General features: G+C 28.7%; 1 protein-coding gene across 2 annotated transcripts in view; it reads right to left on the reverse strand.

Moving 5' to 3' along the window:
- The window catches only part of LOC132946196 (uncharacterized protein CG43427), a 58141-nt gene extending 45051 nt beyond the window's left edge, over window positions 1-13090 (reverse strand). For both annotated transcript variants that reach the window (XM_061016068.1, XM_061016067.1), the window contains exon 1: window positions 12640-13090. The gene's annotated coding sequence lies outside the window, so the exon portion shown is untranslated. The remainder of the gene's footprint in view (window positions 1-12639) is intronic.
- Between the last annotated feature and the right edge of the window lie 376 nt (window positions 13091-13466).

The raw sequence follows: 13466 nt of genomic DNA on the forward strand, positions 1-13466 counted from the left end.
ATTTTCGATTAGTAGCCATGTCAATTGGCCGTCGACCCGTCTCCGCGATAATGTGCCGTGATGTGAACGTGACATGTGCTCTGCGTTCCGTCGAAATAATCCTCCTCCGGTTATTGGTCTTTTTCTCTCTTTCAAATATTATATACTCATACGTATACTACAGTCTACGGGCGTACACGCGTATTATTTCGTTATTAAAACTGTGTTCTCCTCCATAACGAATACTTGTGTTCGGGACGTGGCCAAAAAAAATATTTTGTAAGGCACAAAACATGATTATTATTATTATTATTATTATTATTATTATTATCATTATTATTGTTGTTTTTGTTGTTGTTGTTTGTCATATGACGACGGCGGATTCTCCTGTACTTTATTTTTTATTTTTTTATTCGTATTGCTGTCGCCGCTACCGAAGAACTAATAAATAACTCCAAAACGAACTCCGATGCTGCTGAACGTACCGAATGATGATGACACGGATCGGTGATAGAGAAAATTCATTCGTTCGACGAAACCGCGTAATATAATATAAAAATATATTTATTATAAGCTCTACGAATATGCTCATGACGCGTGAATAACGTTATTACAAGACTTAGAAGTTAGACTTATAGCTGAACTTGTTGACTTCTGGTTGGTCTTGGCAAACACAGCGTATGCGGAAAATTTGATCGCACCCACACAATAAGAGGTGTGACGCCAATTATACTAACGTATTTACAAATTTAAATACGTTCATATTTATTTATTTTTAAAATTGCACCAATAACCTGAGTAATCTACTGCTGTATAAAACAGAAATGCAAGATATTTTGTCTCTTTAATCAAATGCTGGATATACATATTATATATTTTTTATTGTATGAGTAATAATTATTGTGCAGTGTACTAAAAAAGCATATTCTATTCTATTGTAATGATTATCAGGTTGCATACAATATTTTTTTCACGTCGTTAGAATTATTATGCATACATGTTCCATTTACCAAATAAATTTGACAATAGCATGATCGGCAGGGTTGTTGACGAAAAAAATGCATTATGACCTAATGACAAGTATTATATTATGTGATCCACATTGGCTATTTAAAAATTCTATTTCATATTACCATCAGCCATATAATGACTAATATAATAGGTATTTCTATTAAAGGTATTACTTAAATAATAAACACTAAATTTATTGGAAAACTTTAACACTACATTTATATTGTAGTACCTATATTGTATACTGCATAGTATTAATCGAGGTATTAATAAAAGTTTATACTTCACGAAGAAAATGTAATTTATTATAGTAAGTTCTTACTTTATACACGATTATAACAAATATAACACATTATTATTACTTTTTTTATTTGAATAAGAATCCATTCTCAAATATATATTATATATATATTTATTTATTTAACAAATTTAATACATTGACACATTATACTGTAATATATTATATGAATACATTTCAGCATAAAAATATAATGAACAATATCTCACAGTAAAAATAAAAAGATTTCAGATTTAATGAGAAATAAAATAAGTTGTATATTTTAATAAATTAATATTGAATCCGGGTTTACCTATTAAGTATTATTATTATTTTTTTATGTGTAGTATGTGGGTGGCATAAGCGCATAACTTATAATAATGAAAATATATAATATATGACGACATATATTAGTATAATATCTATCATGACTCATCAGTCATAATAAGAAAATTTAGAAAAATATTAATCTGTATATTATTTAAATAGATTAGAACATTAATTACAATTAATTATTAGTTTAATTATAATTTTTATTAGATATATAAAACATAATATTTCGATAAAATATGCATTCACTATTATCTTTATTAATTATTCATTTTTGATGAAACGTGTATTGTTATATGAAATATATCGATACCAATAACATTTTTATTTTGTGTTTATAATATAATATAATGTCATAATGATATAGTATTATGGTTTTAAGTTTAAACAAATAGGTAGTTTTGTAAAATTTTTATATTTTTATCTCAATAAACATAGAGGTACCTAGTAAATATAACAAGTTTACGTAATTTATACTTTTAAATTGAATATTTTTGTTATAAAATGTAAAAAAAAATTATTTAAAATTAAATAATTTACCTTAACAAAATATAACTTGCATTCACCTAATTTAGTACTTACATAGAAATACAGAATATCATACAAAAAAAACGATAGTAAAGTTTTTTAAACAAATTATTTATTTTTTACTTCTGTAAGCACGTATTTTACACTTAAAAAATACAATATTATATTATATGTTCATAGTTTACTTTTATTATTTTTGAAAAGCTATAATAACGAAGGGTGAGTACAATTTTTTCATTGAATAATATTAATAAATAATACCTTAAACTTATACTTGATAACTTATTATTTGACCACATTGTATATAGTATATAATAGTTATCTTCGATAGAAGTATTAGGTAAAATATAGGCATATATTATATTAATTAATTTAGTCTGTAGGTCTTACACCCTAATAGTCTAATATATATAAACGTATTTTATCCTCGTGTACCTGTACTATTTAATTACGCCACTGCAGAAACCTTACCATACAAAACACTAAATATTACCTATATATAGTAATTCATTTAGATATGAGAGATGGCGTTTGTTTCTAGTGTATATCAAACTATCAACTATCGAGCATCATTATTATATCTGTAGATGTTTTATAAGATACAAAACCGGTATCCAGTACTCACTAATTATTTTTTTTTCGAATTAATTTTGTTCATGAGGTATGTCTGATCGTTTTTAATGCATCTTCGATAGCTAACATAGGTACCTACCATCATATTTTACTTTTTAGATCTGTTTACAAATAAGTATTAAGTAACTCCATTACAAAATCGTATTATACTATTATAATATAATATAAACAGATATACGTTTTGTATAGAAAATATTTATCACCAAAAATATCGATAAGCCGTAAAAAATAATTAAAATTGTACAACAAAGAACAAAATTATTAGGTAGGTACTTATAAAATTCATACCATTCAAGTATCCAAATATGAAACCGTAATCGACTAGGTATATGGTTTTTAATCAAAACTATATAGTTAAGCCGACACAAGTTTGAAACTTTTTGATCTCGGCGACAACGGATCGGTTATCACTTATCACTTATTAGTTATTACTTATTATAATATTACTATATAATAGTTACCTAGCCGCAATGTTAGCGCATACTACACGTCTATATACAATATAATATGAATTACTAACTCCGTTTACCACGATGATAATTTACGCAATATAAATTTCTGAACTCAAAAAAACCACGCAACCAACCGCCGGTCCGGAAAAATGTTTTAGTAGGTAGGTACCTATAGGTATTGTGTACCCAACACGCTTTACAGCAATTCGAACGCGCAGATATAGGTACATACCACGCGTATTATGGTAATTTCGTAATCTGTTTTGGACAAGTGAAAGATTATACTCCGTTTTCCTATAATAATAATACTATAGACATAACGTCCACGACAACAACGTTAACAGTCAGTGCCTATAATGGTATACTCGGCTGAAACGGCGAAACGCCAAACCGAAATGATAATAATATGGTATAAATGTATAATAATAAAACTGCACAAGACCGGATAAGTCATTGACGCCTTTCGTTCCGCTCTTATTATTCGCGCGCGCGAGAAAAACAGTGAATATAATATTATACATTTATGTCTTTCCACCGCGCATCGCTGATAACTGATATACCTAACCAAATATTCACGTACTCACTATGCATATAAACGACCACGTTACTACAAAGCACAAGTAGGCATCAAAGGTGAGTTAATCAAGGGATTCACACATCGGTAACTGGTAAAAAAAATGTCAAGTATAAAAAACTTCAAACTTACAATTTTCAAGATATAATATCTTTTATATAGGTACAATAGGACAAGGTGATAGATAATAAAGCTATGTGTTGATCTCGTATCAATAATGTAGTCAGCAGATTATCAATAGACAATATATAGTTGTAATTAATTTGAGCATTTTATCAAATATCAATTTATATATATAATTAAAATGATTTAGAATTTGGATATTAGTAGAATAGAGGTTGTTTTTTTACTATAGAAAAGATAATAAAGGCTTCAATATCTGAGGTTATTAGCCTTTAATAGAGCCTAGAGGTTTTATTTTTATAGTTTTTATAGACTATGACAATTTTAAACGTTGAAAAAAAAGTTTTATAAATAAAAACACATTCCGTGTCGTTTTTATTCTAGATTCCACATAGGTAAATTGAACTTGTATAACATCCCGCATTCGCTTAACGCCAAACGATATAATATTATATGTATTATAAGCTATAACATTATAAAATTATGGTATTATACTATACATATGTATACCAAAATATTGTCCATATTATTGTTATACGGACCATCGCAAATTCCAGAAATGAGTGGCACGTGGGTCCCTGATGTTATAAACACTGCTGGAAGGTCGTACGAGACAAATCAGATCTGTCAACGGATACTACTAAATTTTATTATAATATTATCATGCTCGAGAGTTTGGCGTTCGGATGGGGGCGAGGTTGACGTGATGGAAATCGCGAGTTATACGTCGTGAACAGTTTTCGTCGGACCGCGCGGATAATATTATAATATAAGCCCGTGTGACCGTGTACACAATAATAGTATCAAACTGGCGATTATTTCGGCCTGTCCCAATAAACGACAATTTGTCGCCCAAGGTTGACGCGCACGACATACTAAGTCTTTGACGCATATATGATATATAGGAGGTAACTCGTGTGCAAAAATAGTATTACATATACAATTATTATAAATATATAATATTAAATGAGTTACAATAATTATTTGGATATAGGTAGATACCTACTATATATAGAGAGCGTATAATCCAGTGTCATATATACAAGAGTACCTACGACCTCAGGTATATCATTATGTTATACTATATTACTATGTACGTTTCGCTGCAAGTTGTGATTTTTATTTTTCGTACACTGTCCTCCCTCCGCCCACGAACGTTCTCGCGGCATTGTGACTTAACTATGCATGGGGAAAAGTAGCTTGCCAGATGTCGGCAGCGGCGGCGTCGGCTATACGACGATGACGTCCAGCCGCAGCGACTGACTATATACACACTTATATTATATTATTATGTATATACTTATGCAGACGCGCGGAACACGGCACACGCAAACGGCACCGCGCGCGACGGTATTATTAAAACTGGATTGGTATTTTTTTTTCCTCTTTTATTTTATTTTTAACTCCCTCTTTCCTTCTGCAGCAATACACGCACACACGCACACACACACACGCCAAAGATAAGACCGACCGGAGAGCACCTATTTTATCCGACCGACTGCGCAGTCTCTCCTCACCGCCCTCACTCACTCTCTCTCACTCTCCCCCTCACCAACGTCTTTCGTCGAACGAACGACCTGAATGTTTCCCGACAGTCTTTGTTTCCCAAATGCCATCAGGATTGTATTACACAACACCGCGCGAACGTCGCAGCCACCGCCACCTGGGTGCGAGATAATAATAATTATCCTGTTTATCTTACGGGCGTTGGTGTCCGTATAATAATGACTATATGGTTTACACTCTGATACAAGGCACGCCGATCACCACACACAGCCGCGTTACCGTTGTCGTTTTTATTTTTATTATTGTTGTTGTTGTTGTTGTTGTTGTTATACCAAGCAACTCTCGGTGCAAATAATATAGTAGGTACAGCATAATATAGTTGTATGGTATACAGTGAGTATACACTATGTCTAGTATGTATACATGGTAAGTGGTAGGCATGGTTTACATGTTGGATATTAAATATATTATTATAATAATAATAATAATACATATTATCACGATGACAGGTGATAAAACGGAAACGTTACTCGTGTACCTAGTTTTATTAAAACGATAATATTCAACCGGTAAGGTCAAGCCGACGAGATGTTAAGAAAGTATAATATTATAATATTATGTATCATAATATGATATTGCACCTATTCGCGTGTCATTAAATGATATTAAGTCTAAAGACAACGATAACGTTATACGGACGTTGAAAAATATTACAAAAAATTTATTTTATTTTCAAGATCCAAATAAACTACAGAATGCAGATAAGTAATCTCTAGACGATCGTCACGAGTAACAATAGGGACATTAAAACAATGAAAAAGCTCCAAAAAATACTTTCACCGATACAACATACAAACTGGCCATCCATTATCAACAAATCATATAAATTCTTTGAGTTACAACTTTTTTTTATTCGACACTTTTAAAGTATTTATATTATGTACGAATAAACAAAATGCATATCGATTCAAATATATTATTAAGTACCTATAGGTACTGCTAATATCGAAAAATGACATATAATATTTGCTTTAAATGCTCCCAAAAATTACAAGCTAGTTCCTCGAAATTTCAATACAATTTTTTTATACAAATATACAAACCAATCAACATGAATTTAATATTTTATAAATATTGAATGTAGTATTACTTATACATTATTTGAACAATCGTAAAATGTTTGTTTTTAATTAATAAATTATAATAAACAATTATTTTCATTTGCTCAGATTAATATTTATTTTATTAAAACCAATCATACATATATAGAGACTAGGGTTATAAATAAATAAATAATAAATAATAATAATATTATAATATTTTACTTATGACTAATGATTAAAACCTTATTTTCTTTAATAATCTTTAGGTATCCACTATTCTAATGAACATTAATTTAAAAGTATTGTACTCCAATTTTGATTTTTTTATATAACTTTATTAAAGTATAAAGTTTTGAATTAATTGTACACTTCCTGTAAATATAAATTATAATATATTGAAGTACTCGAGTACCTATTTAACTGACTAATTAGTCATAAAATCAACTAGGACCTAGTTACTAGTTTATAGCAGTTATGGCCTATTTCGGAAATCTTTTGAGAAACTAATACAAAATAACATCTGCTACTTGCTAGTAAAATTATGATGCTAGGAATACTTGACATTATCGTATAGGAATAAGAACTACCTCGGTAATGATGGATTAACGTGCGTACCTAATTCCTGATATTCGTATTCCGTACTAATAGTTAATTTTATATACGTCTTATTGTTATTATTTAATTATAAACATATATTTAATAGGTCATATGTAATCTACAACTAAAAAAGTCTATAGTAATTTATGGACTATTTCAAATCAACATTGGTTGAGGCCTGAGTGAAACAAGGGATGTATACCTATTAAAAACAATGGTTTGTTGTTTTTTTTGTATTTGTGATCAGTGATCACATTTTGGTGGATAAAATTTATTTTAATCTTCAACATTAAAAGTGGTTTATGGTAAACAATTTGATCTAATTGGTACTGTGGGGTCAAAAGTAGGGAATTCCTGGTACTTTGTTTGCTGATTGTGACAAGCGGGGAGTGGGCATACTTACAAAATGCAACACTATATAGTTTACGACAAACTTGATTTATTGTAGGTAATTCAGAAAGGAATAAATAATAATCGGGAAGACTTTTCATATTGACTTATAAGTTTTAATCAATGTTTTCGTCAAAAATTACATCAACTTATCAAATTAAGAAAATACTAATACCTCGACTAATACAGTAATACATAATACAATATAATACAAGATTAATATGTAAGGCTATTTTTAAGAATAGATGTTCATCCATCCGTCTCTTATTTTATTACCTTCACTTCATTTTTCATATTTAATGAATTATCGTTGAATTCAAATTTAACACAATCCAACTATCCAAGTACAGTGGCCTACCCAATAAGCAATAGATACACTCATAACCTATCAACTGGCAACGCCAACTATACAGTAGAAAGAGTTACCTGTATTTTTATCATCCTGTATAAATCGGGCTGTATTCCAGTATAGGTAATACTCTGCCCAACGAGGAAAACACGGACGAAAATCGATTCTTTTGCGCATCCCCAAGTGATACCCGAGGTGATACCCCCCTTCGATAGCGGAACCGATCCGGTCTCAATAGCAGGGTATCAAGTTGAGATTATCAAAATCGGTGTGTTCTCTTGCTGGACAAAGTATTATACATGGAGGGGTTTTTCAAAACTAGTTGAAAGATATTTACAGTTTGCTGAATAGTGCGTCAAAATACTAACACGCATTAGAAAGGCCTTTAAAAAAATAAATTGCTTACGTTGTCTATTGTCGTTAAAATAAGGAAATTGAACATTTATTAATCAAATAGTTTCCTAGTTAATTTACTTTATAAATTAATATTCAGTTTTAATAACAATTTTGAAAATTTCTTGCGAATTATGTTATAAAAAATACAAATATAAACAAAATAGTTATAATGCGTTATGCTTAGCGGATAGTACATTTATTTACTATATTATTGTTAAAATGAGCCTTAAGCTAACATTTATGAATTGAGTGATATAATCTTTTTATTAACACTAGAATTATTTGAAAATGATTAATTATTTTTAAAAAACTGATAAGACCATGAATTTTATAAAGGCACAAGCGTCAACAAGCATTAAGTAGGAAAGCATTATTTACTAAGGTATTTTATAATAAACTAAACAGGTTAGATAAAATTACCATGTACTTAAATGACTTAACAATTTGATATAACCACCTAAGATAAATTTAGTACTGAATATAAGCTAAATAATTGCTCATATTTAGCTCGCATAAATATATTATAGTCTATGAAAAAAACCGAGAAAAAAACGCATAAAATAAATAAATTCCATATGCTGGTTTCTCTTTATTGTTTAACTATTTTATTTAATTATCATGTCTTCTCTTTTGAATAATTTTTCATGATGTCATATTTTTAACAAATAAAAGTACTAAGTTAATATATTTTATCATTTCTATATACCTATTAGCTATTAGCATTGAAACTTTAACACTAACGTTTGACTTTACATAAGTAAAATCGTAAATAAATAGAACAAAATATATTTTTTTTAAATATCGTGACAAATAATTTTGTCTTCTTTGACATAGAATAACATAGGCATAGGACGTGGTTATAGATAATATATGGTAAATTATTTTGTTAATATTAAATATGAATGTAGGAAAATTGATGAAAAATAAGATATTGAAATATTGGAAAGTGGTAGGTAACAACAAGGCAATATATACGTACTATAACTGAGTATAGTATACAGATATAGGTACTCGGGTTCCCCATTGTCTTTTTTTTTTTAAAAAAAAGAGGTTTTACTAAATTACGTATTTCTAGAAAAAATCTTAAAAATATAATATTGTTGTTCATATTCATAAAAATGTATTCATTTAATTATAATATATATTTCACATTAATTATAAATAATATACCCATTTCGTTATACCTCAAACTGATCATTTTCAGCGATAAAAACAAGTCCATATTATATACGCAAAACATTATTATTATTTTTTTTAAATTAACTCACTCAATGGGATACAAAATATCTCGAATATTTTATTGTGTCTATAAAGTGTTAATATAAATATATTTTCTGAATATTTCACATACATTCGGTTATTATTTCATTCTGTTATTATATACAACAAGTAAAAAATTATATTATGATGAGTTGACACGTATGGTACTATTATACCTATTATTTTAATATCTCTCGACTCCCATAATTATGTTTAAAAATTCTTTGTGAGTGCGGCAATATTAAACCATCTTCCCAAAATGTATTATTGAATTTGTTGAATGTTTTTAATGTCAAGAATTTGAAATTTTTAAAATATAGTTTTAATTAGAATAAATTTCCATAACAAATAAATATTTAAATCAGTAGGTACTTATTTATACACAGAAGCCAAGGTAACAGGAAGACCTGACGGATGAAATAACTTTTGTTGTAATCAAAATTTTTAATTTTTTTTATATATATAATTCAGTCACTTTCCCTCACATCAAATATAAAAAAATTTTATAACTGATTATAAGAACCATTTTGAAGGTTTATTAACATTTATCTAAGTTAAGTAGTTAATTTTTTAGAATTTTTTTAATATATCAATATTTTTTGAGTAAATATTAATTTAGAACGTAATAACTTATTTCAAAATATTTTTTTGGGAATTTACTGACATCGGTATATTTCTTAAATTATTTATCAACCATATAATTTTCACAAATTTTGTCATACGTATAAGTAGCATCATTTTTTGTTCAGGTCTTCCTGTTACACCCTGTATATATATTATAAAACAATACAAATGGTTATGTATATAATTAAAATTAATACAGTAAATAAATTTAATAAAAAAATTGAATAAAATTATAAAATAAATATAACTGTTTAATGTTTATATTATGCAAGAAAACTAAAAAAGGTTCATTGCACGTGCATATAATATTATGAAATTCATATTTCCGTGATCTCACATGACTTTCTATTTAGTTTTAGATAATTTACCTAATATACCTATTATTTTTATTATCTAAAATTATTCAAGAAAAAATTATAATATTTTAGACTTTAAACGCCATTTCTAGTAATGAACCAAGCTGTTAACTAATATTATATATTTTGTTATGTTCTTAACAGTTTTTGAAAAGGCATTATAAAGAATCGAGGGAACCCTATTTGCTACTTTATATGGGTTATAATAAATAATAGCAAAATACATCAGTCATCACGAATTGTAACACATTATAACACGGAGATTAGTCAATTAAAAAAGATACCTGGGGATAATATGCTGGCTTTTTATACTATCAGAATTTTAATGTATTTATAATGACTATTTGTTTTTATTCTTACTTCTAACCCATTAATTTGTATTTGTTAATATTTTAAAGTAAAATTGTCTAATATATATACATTGACGGATAGCTTACAACGGTGCTTACAATTATATTTATAATTTTGTAAAGTCAAATAAATCGTCCATAATACCTAGATACTTATAGATTATTATATATTATAGATAAGTGATAAAATAAAAATATTTTTGATGTCCGCTTTCTAACATTTTAGAGTATAATATTGTTTTCTAACTAAACTCTCACCATTAACAATATCTTTTTGGACAAACACCAAATACATAATTGGAAGACAATAATTGTCAATAACAATAATGTCAAAAACTTTCCATTCTTCGTGAGATTCTAAACCAAATATTAATTTTAATACCTACTAAACATAAATGCAGCAGATTAATATTAATAGGTACAAGATAAAATCCTGTTATAATTTATTTTATACATAGGTAGGTATATGTATATTCAGCTAATTAGTTATTTTAACGATAAATGTAATCTTAAATTTTTGAAAAATTTGAATAGCATTCATTTCTAGTTGATAATTTTTAAACCATACAAAACACATTTTATTCCCAATCACATAAAATAATTATTTATAATAATTAATACATAATGTCATAATACTTACTATTTATACTAAAAAATAATACTACACAGTACTAAACTTCAAACGTTATGATGTAAATTACTAAATAGTATTTTTGTGAAAGACGAAAATACGTGTTTAAAATAGATTTATATTTTTACCTAAAGTTTTTTACTTTCCAAGTTTGTAATTTGTAGTCATCATATAAAAAATCCTTTATGTTAAATATAATATAATTCATAAAATACTATATTTACCAAAAAAACCAACTACTTTTTTTTTTTAATAATCTTTTATGGGATCTTTTTTTTGTTTTTTATTATAATAACTTATAACATGATTAGGTACCTAGTGAAAATGTGCATATAAATAGAAAATTTCTTGTAATTAAAAGTAAAATCACGGATCTCTAAAATGTACTACCTAAACATTTGTCATTAAAATTAATTTGTGTATCTATTAACAAGCGACAAATGTGGTATAAATGATTGCGCTTTCATAAAAAATCAGAGGAAATGTGAAAATGGTAAATAGGTACCTACTGTATTTTAATTAGATCTATTCGAATACGTAAGGACGGAAATCGTAGTAAAAATACCAGATTGGTTTTCCGCCGATAACTTTCTACGCGAGCATGTTTTGCACTATTAACTCTACAACCCTTTCCGTTTAATATTCGGTGAAAATTATTTACTAACCACATACTCATTGACTGTGTGTCATCATTACTTCTCGGATAATTACAAATCAATGGCAGAGATGTTTCAGTCTAAACCCTCGACCTTTGTAGACTTGGCGGTTAGTTCAGACCGTTATACTGCTGGCAATGTTATCATTTTGGTGATATTAATAAATGTACCTAAATGTACCTATAGGTATACAGCAGTCTCCGTAATTACAATGCCTAACCGATATTAGAGTGAAAACTGCAATTGGAGACGATTTTTCAAAGAGGGCTGTGAATGCGTCGGTACCTTTTATTCTAAGTATATTATACCAGGTATTTTATAAAGAAGGCCATTTTAGACATTAGGGCTGGCGGCGTTACGAGTTTACAACATCTGTGTGCAATACAATATGACACTGGGAGAGGTACATAGCATAAAATCGTCGATAATATCGTGCAGATTCAGCGTAGTAGTGTATGCTGCTAATATATTTTTATACCTATACTATAAATTATAATATTATAAAACCTAATACCTTGTGATCAATTGCCCAGCATTTAAATTCCTCGACCGAAAGGTGTTGCTGAGTGCTAGATATACGGTTTGGTGTCGTCTGTTTTGATCTTCGGCGGTTTTTTGACAATTCGCATTCGGCTGATCCACACTGCCTATACCGTGTGCGAGTATACGACGGACATTCAATACGATATGTGTGCGCGAAATGTATGTTATTTATGTTTCATATGTAAAATGTTTGTGCATTAAACAAAATATACTAACAGAAATTTAACGAAGTAGACGGCGATAAGAGTCGGAGTAAAAACTATAAGTGACTAAAATGCCACGGAGAATCGCGGATGAAACGAAGAAAAAAAAGGTTTTAACATGACGGCGACGACGAATCACGAGACTACGATCAGCGACGCGTTCGTCGGAACACTGTGCCACAACAAACAACAAAAACAAACATGCACGACGCACCGGTGTGCCGCCCGGATGAGAGACCAGAAACCAGAAGATTTTTGGAGTGGCGCACGCAGACGCATGTCGCGAGCTCTCTCTAGCGGACAGTCCCCGAACGTTGCGCGCGAAACTATTTGGAAACGTCCTCAAACAGCATCGATCTAATAATTTATAAACATTTTATTAGTGGTTCGGGATTCCAATTATTTCCATCGTAGATACTATTATAGGTAACCATATATTATATTATGTTATTCGTAAAAATTAAAAATACATTTTAATACTGTGTATAATAATTAAAAGCTGAGTTGGCTAATATTTTCAAAAACAGAATTAAGTTCTTATTAAAGTAACCAAGTCGTAATATTATATGGACTATTATTGAAATTGGGTATATAG

The sequence above is a fragment of the Metopolophium dirhodum genome, chromosome 6 (assembly GCF_019925205.1).
Source record: "Metopolophium dirhodum isolate CAU chromosome 6, ASM1992520v1, whole genome shotgun sequence".
Lineage (NCBI taxonomy): Eukaryota > Metazoa > Arthropoda > Insecta > Hemiptera > Aphididae > Metopolophium > Metopolophium dirhodum.